Source organism: Haliaeetus leucocephalus, unplaced genomic scaffold (assembly GCF_000737465.1).
Source record: "Haliaeetus leucocephalus isolate CR32 unplaced genomic scaffold, Haliaeetus_leucocephalus-4.0 Scaffold451, whole genome shotgun sequence".
Lineage (NCBI taxonomy): Eukaryota > Metazoa > Chordata > Aves > Accipitriformes > Accipitridae > Haliaeetus > Haliaeetus leucocephalus.
Window position 1 is genome coordinate 3,849,014 of NW_010972887.1, and position 14,735 is coordinate 3,863,748.

Consider the following 14,735-nt stretch of genomic DNA (forward strand, 5'->3'; position numbering starts at 1 on the left):
GTAGTTGCAATAGCCATTTTGTACATTCCTTTACTATTTTCAACAACTAGAGAACAATTTATTTTTTTGTCTTGGAGTAATCAGTAACTTTACCAATAGTATTTTTCAATACTTTTTTCTTTACCTTCTGACAAGTTCCAATCTTGTGTACATTGTTAATCATACACCTTCAATATGTGATATTTAATTTAGTATTATTCTAACTGTTACTTTTGATCCTTACATGGAAGGCTGTGGGGATGTCTGATTCACACACCTAATGCTTTATGAGATAAACAAATAAGTAATTCAAGCTTTGTAGTCGGTGTGCTACATAATGACCTAGTCATAATTTTTGAATCGATTGTCAACACATATTAAATCACAGCATCTATTTGAAACCATAGTATTTCATAAGCTGCATTTGACAGTTCATTATCTTATCTGTGAGAACTCCTTTCTTCCTTCATCTTGCCTCAAAAACAATATCCCTGCAATTGAACTTTTGGTAAAAGTCAAGGTCACAGCTTTGGAATAAAGTTATATATGGGAATTGCCTGTCTTCGCTTTGAAAATGTGAGTAAATCAAAAGTACCGATACGGTAATCTAAATCTACAGTATGTTCTCTTGCATTTTATTGAAACTGAAGGATAAGAAGTTTTGTTGACTTTATAAAATTGTTCTTAGTGAAACTTCCTTGAGAAAGTTTCTTAACAAACCTATATAGATTTAACCCTGCACTTAAAAAAAAAAAAAATTAGGAATGGCAGTAAATTATAAAAGATATATATGTATGTAAACCTACAAGGAACGGATTTGGGGTATGTATTTAGGTAGAAGTGTGAGGTCTATGTAAAATAGCCAAGTAAATTATCTTCAAGTTTGCTGAAAGGCAGCATGAGTACCTTGTGTTTTCTGTGGGGTGTGTTCTTTGGAGAGGTCTGGGGAAGAAGGGAGTATTTTAGTCAGAAATCCCCCTTTTTTCCCCCAGATTTATAATTTTCTCATAGAACAAATGTCAGGAAAGGGACTAACTTAATGTGGAAGACTGTTGCCGTTTGGTTTCATTCGATTAAAAGGGGCTGGAAAACATCTTTGCTTTTGATTATACAAACTGTAGCTAATGTGTAATGTAATGAGAGAAACTTCCCAGAAATCCATTTCAATTTGTGAACCAATTTTGGTTTGATATTCTTGTACATCATATTACTAATATGTCAAAAAAATCTTTAGGATATATGAGTTTTTAATTGTTTTATTAACTGTTGCCAAAAGTTACAGTCTTTGTAACCTCTTAATATTTCCCATAACTTCAGGTTCTGCTTGTAATTTGATGTTATGCAGTCAAAGAATACAGTTAATTTTTTCATACTTTTGAAGAAAAGTCTTTATTTGACTTTTGACCTGCTGCAAGAAATCATTCAGTGCTTCCTAATGTTGATATTCCAAACTCTGAAATTTATTTCTAATGCAGATTATTAAGGCTTTCTTAGTACTTCTGTGTTGCCAAGGGAATCACAGACCATTTGCTCCTGGAGGAGATTCAGTTTTAAGAAAATTTGCACATGGATGGTTAAGGGTTTTTTGTGTGTGTGTGTGTGTGTTTCGTTTTTTTATAGAACATCTACGTGTGCAAATGAGCATTGCTTTTTAACACTTTGATGAACAGTTGTGTGACAATGCAGAGTGTGCAGAGAATAACTCTGCCGAGGTGATGCACCTGATTGACTCAAACCAATTCAACTTTACCCCTCACTCCCCCGCAAAAAACCCCAAAGCCTAACAAACACATGCTTCTCATGCCTAGCAATGAATAAACATTCTGCCCTGCTCCTCAGTGGGTATAAAAAAGGGTGAGTAGCAGGATTATCATGGTATTTAGACCATTGTTTGAAGAAGAGCCAGCATTGGGGAAGCCCTTTTCCATGAACTGCAGATGACCTGGCTTCAATAGAAATGTGTAAGGCTGTGGGCTGTATAGTAGACCTGGAGAGAAGGTCCCATACAGGGGTGGCATCACCTTCAGGGGAATTTTCTTAAGTTTACATCCTCCTTTACATCCTTTGGCGTTGTGCACAGATCTTGGGGTGAGAGGGATGGGAGCAGGTTGCTGGCCTGCCGCTGCCAGAGGGACCTCTGGCTGCCTTCATGGGGTTGTGGGAATGGGGAGCTGCTCACAATGTTGTCTGCAGGAACTGTGGTCAGAATCCAAGGTTTCTGCCTTAATTCCTGACATGGCTTAAACCTCTGCTCACTTGTTATCTGGTAAAGTTGGTATATTCAGCAACTGAAATCCTTTGTGGAGTATTTCAACTACAGGACACTACTTTTTATTGAACTCTTGAATAGGGATGTCTGATGTTGCACTTGGCTACTATGTATAGATTTTTCTCCCTCTATTATTAAAAACCACTGCTATCCTATTTTTCAGAGATAAAATACAAAATAAAATTCATACTTGACCTTCATCAAGTATACTTGACCTGGGGGAAGAGGCGTGCTTGGAGTTGAGTGAGGGGCTGCTGGGCTCTCCCAGCCCTTGCGGCATCCTCTCAGGCTCTGATTCCCATTCAAATTCTTTATTCTTTTTCTGTGTTTCATCTTTTTCACTGCTGGGTCTTTCATTGGCATTTTGAACTGTGGGCAAAATTATTTTCAAACACTGGCTCTTGTTCAATTCCCTCTTACCTGATTTTTTTTTTTTTTTTGAGATCTGCTTATGTTGGGTGAAGAGCCAGTAAAATAAAAATGGAAGTTGCCTCCAAGGATCCTCCTCTTCCTTATTTGTTGATTCAAACTTTCCAGCTTAATTGGTTTCTTCTTTATTCCTTGTTGGCAGTGACCTTATAGAGCCTGAATGAAAGCGATGGTTTTCATTGCTTCTGGTATTTTGTTGCTAAATTGTTCATTAATTTACAGTGAGGGACTGATATATTACACACACATACCCCATGCTTCCCTGTTAGTGTTGCCTTGATCTACTGAAGAGTAGCATTACCCTCAAGTGGGTTTTTGGGGGGAAAAAAAAAAATTGTGATTTTTTTATTTTTGCTGAAATGAATTTTGTGTTATTCTGAGTAAGTGAAGACCGTGGATGAAATCTTGGTATTTAATAATGTAATGCCAGAACCTCATGGTGTAAAGTTTAGTAGCTAGACCAATATTTAAACTGTTGAGCAACGTTATTGCTCTACTAAACCTCGTCACTTCACACATCTCTCTGCAAGACCTACTTTTGCCTCAGGCTGTAAAGGGAAGATGAGATTTTATTATAAGTCTCCTGGATTAGGTACACGGGAACCACATTGGTTGACATTGGCTTTGATATATATGAGCAAAAGTTTATATAGTCATTTTTGCTATGTTTCCATTCTAAAAGTTAATTAACTGATAAGATATAACCCTGGAGCATGGGCCTTCAAATAGGACAAGACAAAGGTTTAAAGAGAAATTGAGACAAAGGTCTGACGCGATGAATGATCTAGAAAAGGCAAAATATCAGTGCAATATTTTAGAGAATCTCTCAGTTCTGCCTAGCCACACAGTCTTAATTTACTTGTCCATGCCATGTCAAACTTGCTCATAGAAACAAATTACTATGAATTTGTGGTGTGCTGTATTCATACTTTCATTATAGCAACAGCAAGAGTTAGTTTCACAAGTACAGCACATTGGTATGGAAAGTTCCCTTTCCTTTGGGCTTCTGATGAATTAAAAAGCTGCTATTTACTGTTTCTTTGAAATACACACTTAAAATTCCAAATACCAGTTCTCTTTTCTGAAAAGGAAATGTGATGTGAATCTCGATGGATTTTTGAAGTATTGAGTTGGTTTTGCATTTAATTTTACTTCCTAAATAACGTATTCTAAAATAGAAGAAGTGATTACCACTTTGGGAAATTTTGGGAGTCCCTCTGATTATGTTTACTTGGTTTTAAGGGAAATGGTAGTGCTGGGCATAATTGGCCAAAGTCTTTGTTCCCTCTCTAGGGAAGAAAGGGTCAGATGTTCCTCTGGGCTTCATGTCACTGAGGCAGCCTCAGGTCTGAGTCACTGACGTGCTCCTTAATGACGCCCTCCGTGGCTGGCATGGACCTGCCTCTCCAGAGGTGAGCATAGGTCCTGATGCTGTGCGTGGACACTGAGGGCTTCTCAGAGCTGTGGAGGATGTTTCTGCTCTTACAGGAGGAGGAAGCTGATGATACGTACTTGTGGCTGAACCACTTTCAAATGAACCAGGAGAGGCATGCGCAGGAGATATAGAAGTAAGTGGTGGGTCCACTGTTGTGGCACTGGCAGAATATGAACAGCCACTTCCCCCAGAAGTGCCATCAGGTCACTGTCTCTTCTCTTCTTTTTCATGGGCTCTTGTTTTCCTGTTTTTTTTTTTTTTGTTAAGAATATTTTTAAGAAGTCAGAAAAAATAATCATAAACTACTGTAAAATTTTATTCCAAGTTGCTTTCCAAAGATGACCTTCTTCTGCTTTAAGTGCTCCTCACTTTAAGCGTGATCTTATCTGATCTTATAATGGCAGTTGGCAGAAACCTTCTGCATCAAGAAAGATTCACACTAGAGCAATTTTGTGGGAGAAACTGCTTTGAGCTCCAGTAAAGATGAACAGAACTTCACAGGTGAAAAGAGGGTATAAGATGAGAATCAAACTGGTGATTTGTTACAGCCAAGATTAAAATGGTTTGTACTGGAAAGACTGTAATAAAAGAAAACGTAGCGTAGTGTCCCAGTCAGCTCTACCCTGGGGTTAGCTAAAATGAAGCATATGAAGAATCGCTAAAAATACTAATAATCTTCCAGCAGGGTGGAAAGTATTTCAAAGTCTGATGCAATTTACTTTCTCTTTTATTAATTTGTTTTTATTGCATTTGATTGTTTTTTCTGTTAAACAAACCATAAATTATATGATCTGAAGCAATGGTAAAGAAATCACAATAGAGAACTTTTTGTGTCCAAATATTGTATCTGTTATACATGAACGATCCAGTGATCAATCAGTGTTTGGATTGTGTAATTGCTTTAGAAACAAATGCTTGCAAACAAATGCTTCATTCATAGATATTAAAAAGAAAGTGTAATAGGATCTGTTCTTTTCCTATTGAAATAAATGTGAGTTTTCCCATTGTTTCAGCAGGAATACAATCTGCTTTATAATCCCCACTCAATTGTAACAGTTTAGTGCAAATTTAAGGAGAGTAGCAGCAGCTAAATAAGAAATGTTTCTTTTTTTTTCTGCCTGTAAGAAAGGAAGAGAAGATCATCGTAAGAAAAATAAAACGTACTGTAAGGTATCTCCCTTTGCATCTTCTCTGATCTTCTACCTTGTTTTTAAGAGATTAGAAGGGGAAAGCAAATGTTCCCTTTAGATCTGTTAGTTTCAAAAGAAAAGTAAAAAGGAATGTGCTAGCAGTGAGAATAGTCTGAACAACAAACATAAGGAAAAATGAGTGTAATTATTTTTATTATTCTTAAGAGGCAAACCTATTGGAACTCCTGTGCTCACACAAAAAAGTTCATTTAGCATGACCCAGGGGAAATACCAATTCTTATGGGAATCAGGGTCTTTTATACTCACTATATAGAAATATATCCTTCAGTATCTTGGACTGTTAGTCTCTTCTGGGGAATTCAGGGTTTTTTTTTGGTTTTGTTTGTCTTTTTTTTTTTCCTGCTAAAGAAAGGATGCCCTGAGGTAGGGTTTCTGTAAAACACTTTTCCCCCTCACACTAGGAATGTTTAGGAAGAAGTATAAAAAGCCTTTCTGTATGTATAATTTATACATTATGTATACATCTATGGAACTCCCACGCATCAGAGTGTGACTTTGCTTTTACTGGGATTCAAATCTGCGTACTTAGGTTTCCCACTGGGCAAATCTCCTGAAAGGCCCCAACCTTTGATTTCTCAAGGTTGTGTGGGGGAAATTTTTCACAATCTCTTTCTGCCTCTCTAACCTTTAATCTAAGTACAGTGTCTTTACTGTATTTAGGCTTCAATCTCAAGTACAGTATCTTTACTTTGTCTCACAAGGTAGACAATATTGTACAATGGCTGAAAGATACTTAATTTAGATAACATGAATTATTTGAGTATGCATTTTTATTAGCTTCGGTCAAAGTAGATTTAGTTGTTTTATCAGTTTTAGGCTGGAGATGAGTAGCCAGACTTCAGACCTCAAAGCATTTAGTTTTAACTGTTCTTTACTGTAGAAAAGTGATAGTTGAAGTGGAAAGTTTTATGCAGGACCATGTTTGCAAAATCCATTAGTACTTTAGAAAAAATTTAACAGCAGTATCTATGAGTGGAATATAGAAATCGATCAGGGGTTTTCCAAACTTCCATGTTACTACTTTCTGAATTGTAGTTTTGGATTTTGATAAAGATGACAAGTCTGTATGCTGTAAAATGCCATGGTGGTCTGAATTCTGGAAAAGCGTGGTTAATTAAAAATACAAATAAATAGAGGAGACCACATTATGGTCTTATTTTACACCAGTCCAAATCTGCATGGCTTTACTTAGGTGCAATGGTGTAAACAGCATCATGCAGGCGGTACTGTCGGGGAGGAATTGATAATTTCAGACAAAATTGTTTATTCTCCCTTAAATGTTAGCTGTGTGGCCAGGCAGTGAGCAAATACAGATTTTGAAGAAAATGCGATGGATCCACCCCAACGGGCATCAGGCTGCCACACAACCCCTTGTTGTAATGAGGAGATCTATGCAACAGCAGGTTAATTTGTGCTGTCTTACTCGGGGCTTTGGAGCAGGCCTGGTAGGGCAGGGTTTGGGCATTAACAACAGAATTAACTGGGGGAGGAGGAGAACGGGCAGGTGAGATCAGGAGGCATCAAGATGAGTTGAAAAGTTATTGAAGGGCCCGTATATGTCCACAGTGGCTTAGTTGCTGGTCCCTGACCGGCCAAGAGCAGCGAGGAGTTTTGAATGGCAAAATGAGAAGAGCCAGAGCTGAGGAGGAAGGGTAGATTTAAATCTTTAGGTGTTACCTTGGACCATAATGTTTTAAATATAATGGGGTAGTTGTAAATATGTCAGCTTGTTAGTGTTATGTTCTTGATTTAGTATCTGCGCTTCACTGTAAAGGGATAGATGCAGTGAAATGGCAGAGTGCCTGCCTTCCAGAGCAAGATTTTCAAATGTGTTTTCCTCCACCAACATAATGCAATGTTTTTGAATGCCCAGTTATCTGAAAGATGGTACGAGTGGATAATTTTATCAAACCTAATACCAAAAAAATTCAGACTGAAGTGGAATTTTGGCTGGACAAGTTTACAGGGCTGTCTTCTGAGACCTTCCTAAGGTTGGGTTTGCCGTGTAACTTGGCCGTAGTGTTGAGCTCTCTACTGCTGTTGTGATAGATGACTATGGGGTGCTACCAAAACCTGGACCTGGCTGGAATAAAACAGGGTGCATGAGATTTTAAATTCATCCAGCTACCACTAAAAACACTGGTAAGTGAATGTATAACTTGGAGGCAGAGCTTTCAAAAAAAAAGTCAGTGCTTTCTTAATCAGCTAAGTGATTTTCCAACTTGAGTTACTAGAAATACTGTAAAGTTGTGTTTGTTTTCCATTTTCTCTCTCTTGTGTTATTTGGCATGTTTGATTCTCTTTATTTACTGTGGTCTCAATGTGTGTATATATAACAGGATATCTTAGTTTTATTTTCAAGTTGTGCAATAAATAATTCATCTTAAATATAACTTGATGATAGGTGCTACTGATAAATTGAACTCGAGTAATTTTAGTAATTGTGGGCCACAGAAAGAGGAAAAAAAGGAAGCATATTTTTGTATTTTTTTATGTTCTCTGAAAGGAGCAGAAGCATAATTTCTATCATTAATCATCGAATACACTTCCATTGATTTTCTTTTTAATAGAAAATGAAAGTAAAAGCAATTCAAAACCCATAATAATGTTAGGAAAAAAAGGGAAAAATTGCGAAAGATTCCTTAGACTGATTGCATAATGTAGAAGCACTCAGATTGCAGTTATTCTCTGGCTAAAGTAAATTTGAAACATTAAAAAATCATATTATTTTGTCTTTCTAGCCAGGCAGAGTGTGAACCACTTGCAATAAGAAAACACTTTTATTAAAATGAAAATGGTGCTAGACATTAATGTATCAATCCCGTGTTCTGCATTCAGTGTGTGGGCGGGAGGAGGAATGGGCTTTATAGCAATGTATTTCTCTCCTACTTCTCCTTAAACAGTGGGCAGTCTTGGTTCACAGCTGAGGAAGCATTAAAACATCAAGTCTCACAGCTTGGCAAAATTGACACGTACAGCTCAATTCTTTCAGTGATTTAAATCATATTCCCAACCAAATAATCGATAACCTCATCCATAAGTATCAAAGAAAAATTGTACTCTAAGAAGTTACTTTAAATGGAAGAGAGGTGAGTCCAGTTTAAGGCATTAAATGACAGAAGTCAGCCTGCACTGATTTTACTGGGTTTAATATGCAGCCCTAGACATATCTAATCCCTTTCAAACTGCTCCGTTCTCATGCTCGTGCTGTGGTGCTGGCTGAGAGGCTCTGAGCCGTGAAGAGTGAACGGTCTGGGAGGGACGTGTGCCTCTGGTATGCAGACCTTGTCTACAGACCTCTTTATCCCCTTTAGTCTGGTGAATGCCGATGACACGTAGCCGCAGGGACGCTCTACGGTTGGGTCAAACACATAGACGTGGGGACGGCTGCCCCGGCCGGGGCACGGCTGTGGCTGTGCTGGAGGTGACCTCCCACCAGGCTGAGCCCCAGAAAGCTGCAGCTGGGGCTGTCCTTCTTCTGGGGCTCCTGTACCTAGATGAACCTATCTTTTTTCCCCACGTACAGGTCTTATTGTGGGAAGGCTGCAGAGAGAAACCAACCCAAACTGCAGCTACACTGGAGAAGGATCTTTACAGTTTTGCCTGCTTTTTATTCTTCCCTTCTAATTCTATCCCAAACTTCTCCCTTTCCCCTGTTGCAGTCTCTTCTCCATGCTAATGCTCTGTACCCAACTTTTCCACCCAATTCTTCCCTGGCCCCTTTTCATGCAAATCATTTCAGTTGCTTTCCTTTATCTTTTCTGTTGATATTTACCATCTTTATTGCTTCCCAACCTCATCTCAGGCTCCTCTTGTTTGTTTATGGTGCATGTTGGTTGGAGTCTGTGTTTATTCAGCACTCTGCTCCACGGCATTTGTTAGCCCTTTAGACTACTGTCAATATCATTAATAATTGCAAAATGGGAAACTGGTGATCTCAGAGCCAGTTTCCCTGCTGCATAACTAGTTGTTCCAGCTCTTCCTCAGTTATTTTGACTAGATTTGTGTCTGCGATGTCCTTCCTGGCATCATTTGTTCTTTTCCTCCGACTTATTTTTAATGGTTATCTTATGGTTTGCTTCTGTAAGCTCAAACTTTGGATGCATTTCACTTCACTGCAGGGAGTGCTGCTGCACCCAAGGAGGGGGTCACAGTGGTGAACTTAAGTGTGTACTTTTATCCTTACAGAATCAGGGCCTTAGACTTACACCTGAGTCTCAGCAAAGCCTTATCTTATGTCTTCTATTATGTCTGTTTCCAGTCTCCTTCTATAATGAGGGGTTGTGTTAACATACCAAGAATAACATAAATGTTCCACCTGGGGTTTTGGAGAAACTTGTTGTAAGTATGAAGGATCATCAATACAGAAAATAAATGAGGTCATCATGAGTTACGAGACTGTGCTTATAGTCAGCAAGTCTGGATCCTTAAAGTTATTTTCTTCTTTTTTTCTAACGTATTATCCCTGAACTCCTTTTTCACTTATCATTAGTGACACGTGTAAGAAATGGTATGTTATCTTGTTACACTGAAGGGTAATGAGAATAATTATGCAACACAAAATGAGAATATTTCTGAAAATTGAGGAGGTAAACAGCTACATTAAAATAATGCCCTTGACTTACATGCTGGCGTTGATTTTTCACACATTCTTAGAATTTGAAGCCAGAGAAGATTATTACATCATCGTGTCTACACATCTTGGATGTTAGACTTCTTGTCTAGCCTCATAGGTCATCCTGTTGTTCCTGTACTAAGTCCAGTCATTTGATTTGCACTACCACATAGCTTTAGTTTTAGTGTTTGGCCTGAGTGTACCTTCCTGGAATTATCAGTCATTGTTTTCAGATGTTCTAATGGCATTTAATTCCAGAGTTTTGAAACCACTAATTTAGGTTTCCCAAATTGAAGTGCCATGGTACAATATAATTTTACTGTTGGTAGTTGATATTCTCAGTCTTCAGCTTTTTACCCTTTGGAAACTGTTGAAATGCATTTTTAAAGGAGAATTGATTATAACTTTTGTAAATGAATGTGATTACCAAGACTGTCTGTAATTGGATTTGTACTTAAGAGGAACTATATAGGAACTATATTTATGTTATCTTTCCTTATTGGATGCAATGCTATGCCTATAATATTTCTTCCTCTCCTTTTGTTAGGACCGTCTGTAGTGCTTTTCAAGTCAGGCATGTGCCTACTGAGACCCCTTGAGTTACCCCAGTTTGATGCTGACATGCTACTTTGGTGGTGATGTAACATCATTTAAGGATGCACTCAGTGCCTCTGCAATTTGACAGCATACAAACATTTGATTTCACCATGTAAAAGTTTATAGAAGTGTCTGCTATTTACTTTTAATTTAAGATGAATGTAGTTAAAGAATATAGCTTCCATATGCTTCCACGTGCCATATGCTAAGATGATGGCATACAAACATACTCTTGTGGCTCTAAATATAAAACCAGAAGACAGAGACTGTCGTACTGAATATCCCATTAGTGGTCCTTGTTCAGTATCCTAACAGGAACCAGTACCAGCATAAAGGGAAATTTCCTCCCCATGCTGTACATTTAACACTTGACTTATGCCTTGAAGTAAAACGGTTGCATCTGCAGCTATTTTCATTGCTCATTTTAAGCACTAACTTTTGTTGGCACCTTAACAGGTGTATCCACTCTGTCTGTTAAACAATTCCAGCCCTGCCCTGAAAGAAAGATCTTTTCTTTTAGCATTTTAAACCTGGTTACCTTTCAGTTTAATTCATGATCTTGTTTTTATCGTTATAAGAGAAGGTGTAATTTTTTTTTTTTTTTGAGTCAGCCGTTGGTTTATATCAACAGAACTGCATTAAATTCTCATCCCGCAGCTTGGCCCCAAGTGTTTAATTCCAGTTTCGTGGCGTTGACTGGTGGTAATAAGAAAGAATAGCAGGACTTCAAAAGGAAATTCTGCATTTCCCCTCTTTGTGGGAATCAATATTATAATTCGAAACCCTTTATCTGGCAGTGTCCTGTTATTAGCTGTTTCTATTCATATGTTTGTGTCCATTTTAAATGCTGCAGAGACGGCAGAAATCACACATTATGTCTAGGAGGGATTTATTGTTACTATGTGATTTTTTTTTTTCTCAGTGCATAGGGCTGCAAATGGACTGCATTTGCCCTCTGGTGGTATCCCACTTAAAAAAAAACAATGAGATGTTGACATAGCAGAAATGGCTTTGCGGTATGAGTTTATTTAAAACCATTGTGACAGAACTGAGGATTACAGGGAAATATTTTTTATGCAACATAAACCACACATGAGCCAAACCAATCAGTAGTTTGAAACCGCCAAGGATAAATAATTTTACTAACTTTCCTGAAGGTCCACTGAGAATAAATTTGCCTCATTCTGTTTCCAGAAGTGCCTGTATTTGAAAATATTTTTCTCTTAAAAGTTAAAGCTAACTTAACTGGAAAATAAGTTTGCAGCAGGCAGAAATGAGGTGACTAGTTCCTGAACAAACCACTGGAGTGGATCCGTCAGCTCTGCTGCTTCCTGTCTGGTCCTTCTCAATCCATTAAAATGTCCTGATGGGCTTTTGTTTTATTATTAAATTTATTTTAGCAGTTCATGCTGCTCACCTCAAGTGTAGTTGTAAGCATGTAGCAGAAATCCTGCCATTTCTTATGACTGACATGCTGTAAAGATCAGGCCCATTAAGCTCAGGCTTTTGGAGATAATTCAGTTCAAACTGAAGAAGTCACGCATTGGCTTCATCTTTGAAGATGTGGGCAGACTCTTGAGTGGAAATGAATTGCTTCCTAATATGACTGAAATGCACTGTACTGCTTAGGCCAATCCGAGGAGGTAAGGGGGTTTGGTGTGTAAGGGTACCAGATGTTCATGGCTGGCATTTTATTTTGTGCGTGTAAAACAAGAAGTGCCTGCTCTCCCAGCAAAATGATGCAGCACCATTTGTGTCACCAAAGAGGTGCTCATCTGGGCCCACCAGTTTGGTAATAACACCGTTGGCATTGATAAGTTGAAAAGTCCAGGAGAATGGGAAGCAAGCGGGATGTTTCCTCTTTAGGAAGTATTTTAGGCATCATAAAAAGCTTTTCTGATTCCTTGCTCTTTGGCTGCTGCCTTCTGTCCTTGCTGACACTGAGGCTTTGTTGCTCTGTCAGGAATGACCGGATTGAGCTACCAGGATCTGCACTTAGAAAAATTCCTGAAGCAGAGAAGAAAAGCAATTCTGTATTTTCAAGCACCTGCCTGTCCCTAATCACCTCACAGGAGATCGTCCTCCTCTCGTCCTTTTAGGTCTTATGTCTCTTACTAGACTATCCATTATATTTTCTTCTTTTCAACTCCTTCCTGTTTCTGTGCTTGTACATGTATAATCCACTATATTATTTGTTGTTTTAATTTAACTTTGCTCTACCCATGTTTACTATTGCCACTGATTTCTTTAAGCTCCATGATGTCTGTCAAATATTTGCCCTGATCTCATATGTCCTTATATATCCATCACTTCTAGCATCTAAATAGGCTCAGCGAACAAGTGAATTATTTGTATGTTTAAAATTAAGGACATTTGTGCAGAAGATCGGGCCATTAGATAATAACTCATTGCAGCACGGAGCCTCTGGTTTAACATCGACATTTAGAAGTTCCGTCACTTGTGCTGCCATTATTAAATGTCAGGAATGAATTGTGGTCTTCTGTCAGACAGTAGTAAACATTGCAACGTGATGGTTTATTATGCAGTTGCAAATAGTGCTTCATGGGGCTGGCAGCGTAGGATATTGTTCACTTCCCTGCAGATGCTAGCAGTTGTAGCGATGCTGAGAAGATGGTTTGCATACACTTGGCCACACTTCACGTGGACACATTTGCGTTGCCAAATCTTTGGTGTCCTTGCTAAAGGTAATGAGGCTACATGGACCTTGGGCATCAGAGTCTATTACTTGTTTAACCTTCCTGAAGAGGGCAATTACCCCGCTTTCCCGTACAGAGTGGTGACCTGTGTCCTCGCGCTCTTGTAATTGAGAAGGGGAATGTCGCTGAGTTTCTGACTGCCAGAGTTGAGAGATAGGAAGGGTCACAAGGATTGAAAGTGAAAGGCAAGGATCAGCAATTTAGAGGTAGTTATTAATATGCTGATTTACTGTCACTTGAGTCTAAAGAGACTTTTAACAATTGCTTGCCTTCTGCACGCTCTTCAAAATGCTGATTTTTTCCTTAGAAATCTAATTACATTTTAATAAGACTTTTTTTTATTTCCAGGTGGTTGCCAACCCATGCCTTGCTCCCATAGAGTACTGTAGTTAAAAACCAAAAATCATGTGTATTCATTGCAAAGTTACACCCCGGTAAATCCTTTAACTGTAAGAAAACAGAGAGTTATTTTTCTGCTTTTCTTCATGCAATCCTAGTTACATTAAGTGCTGGCAACAAGGAAAAATATATGCAGCCTCAAAAACCTGAATTATTTAGGAATCTTCATAAAATAATATCACAGGTTGTTAAAGTAAAATAATAAAATCTGAATTAAATTATTTCATCTTCTGTAGGTTTATGACACAATGTGTGGACTTGCCTGAAATCAGAGAGCCTGACATGACTAAACTCTTGGGGCCAAATTCAATTCCTAACTCTGCCCCTGACTTTATTATTTTAATCAAGTCACGACCTATCTTTGCTTTGGTTAACTTACAGTGTAGGATATAAAAAGCCTATAATCTTGGACGTTTTGTGAGAATTAATTATTATTAATGAAATGAAAGACTCCGTGATGTGCAGGCTATTTTTATTTATTATAATTACTTATTATTAATTCATTGAAACTTTAGCAAGTTTTATTATAGGCTTCTTGTACTCAGATTTATACAGTAATACTTTTGTCCTCCATCATGGCTATACAGTGCCATTATCCACCCTGAAAAATTAATCATTATAGTCCAAAAAAGGACGAGGGCGTTGAAGGAAAAGGGCATTGACCTGTAATAAAACTGGGGGGAAATCAGTTCATCTAAGTCCTGGGCTGTGCTCTTGCAAACCCCTTTTGACTCTTGCCTGGCCCCAAAGGCATCTAAGTCCAAATTCAGAGACCTCAGCCCCAGCCCGGCCCTGTGCCTATTGTCTCCTATTGCCATGGCCCAGTCTTAAAGACCTGGCAGAGCTTTGGGCAGGGGACCAGAGAAATGCATCGCATTTGAATGTGGGCTGCAGCCTTGATAGTGCTGTGTGTGAAGGTAAAGCTCGGTGTGTGCTCTGCCTCTGCCCGTGTGCGAAGGCACTTCAGGTCGGATGGAGCTCGGCAGAGTGATGCCGTCCTCAGCTAAGACCTACGGAGCAGTTGGGTTTTGTGTTTTTTTCTGTTAATGGATCCATTCACTAGTGCTCTTACAGCGAGCTATCG

General features: G+C 38.6%; 1 protein-coding gene across 1 annotated transcript in view; it reads left to right on the forward strand.

Annotated features, from left to right (window-relative positions):
* THSD7B (thrombospondin, type I, domain containing 7B) overlaps positions 1-14,735 on the forward strand; it is a 273,948-nt gene that overhangs the window by 151,311 nt on the left and 107,902 nt on the right. The gene's annotated exons all lie outside the window — the stretch shown is intronic.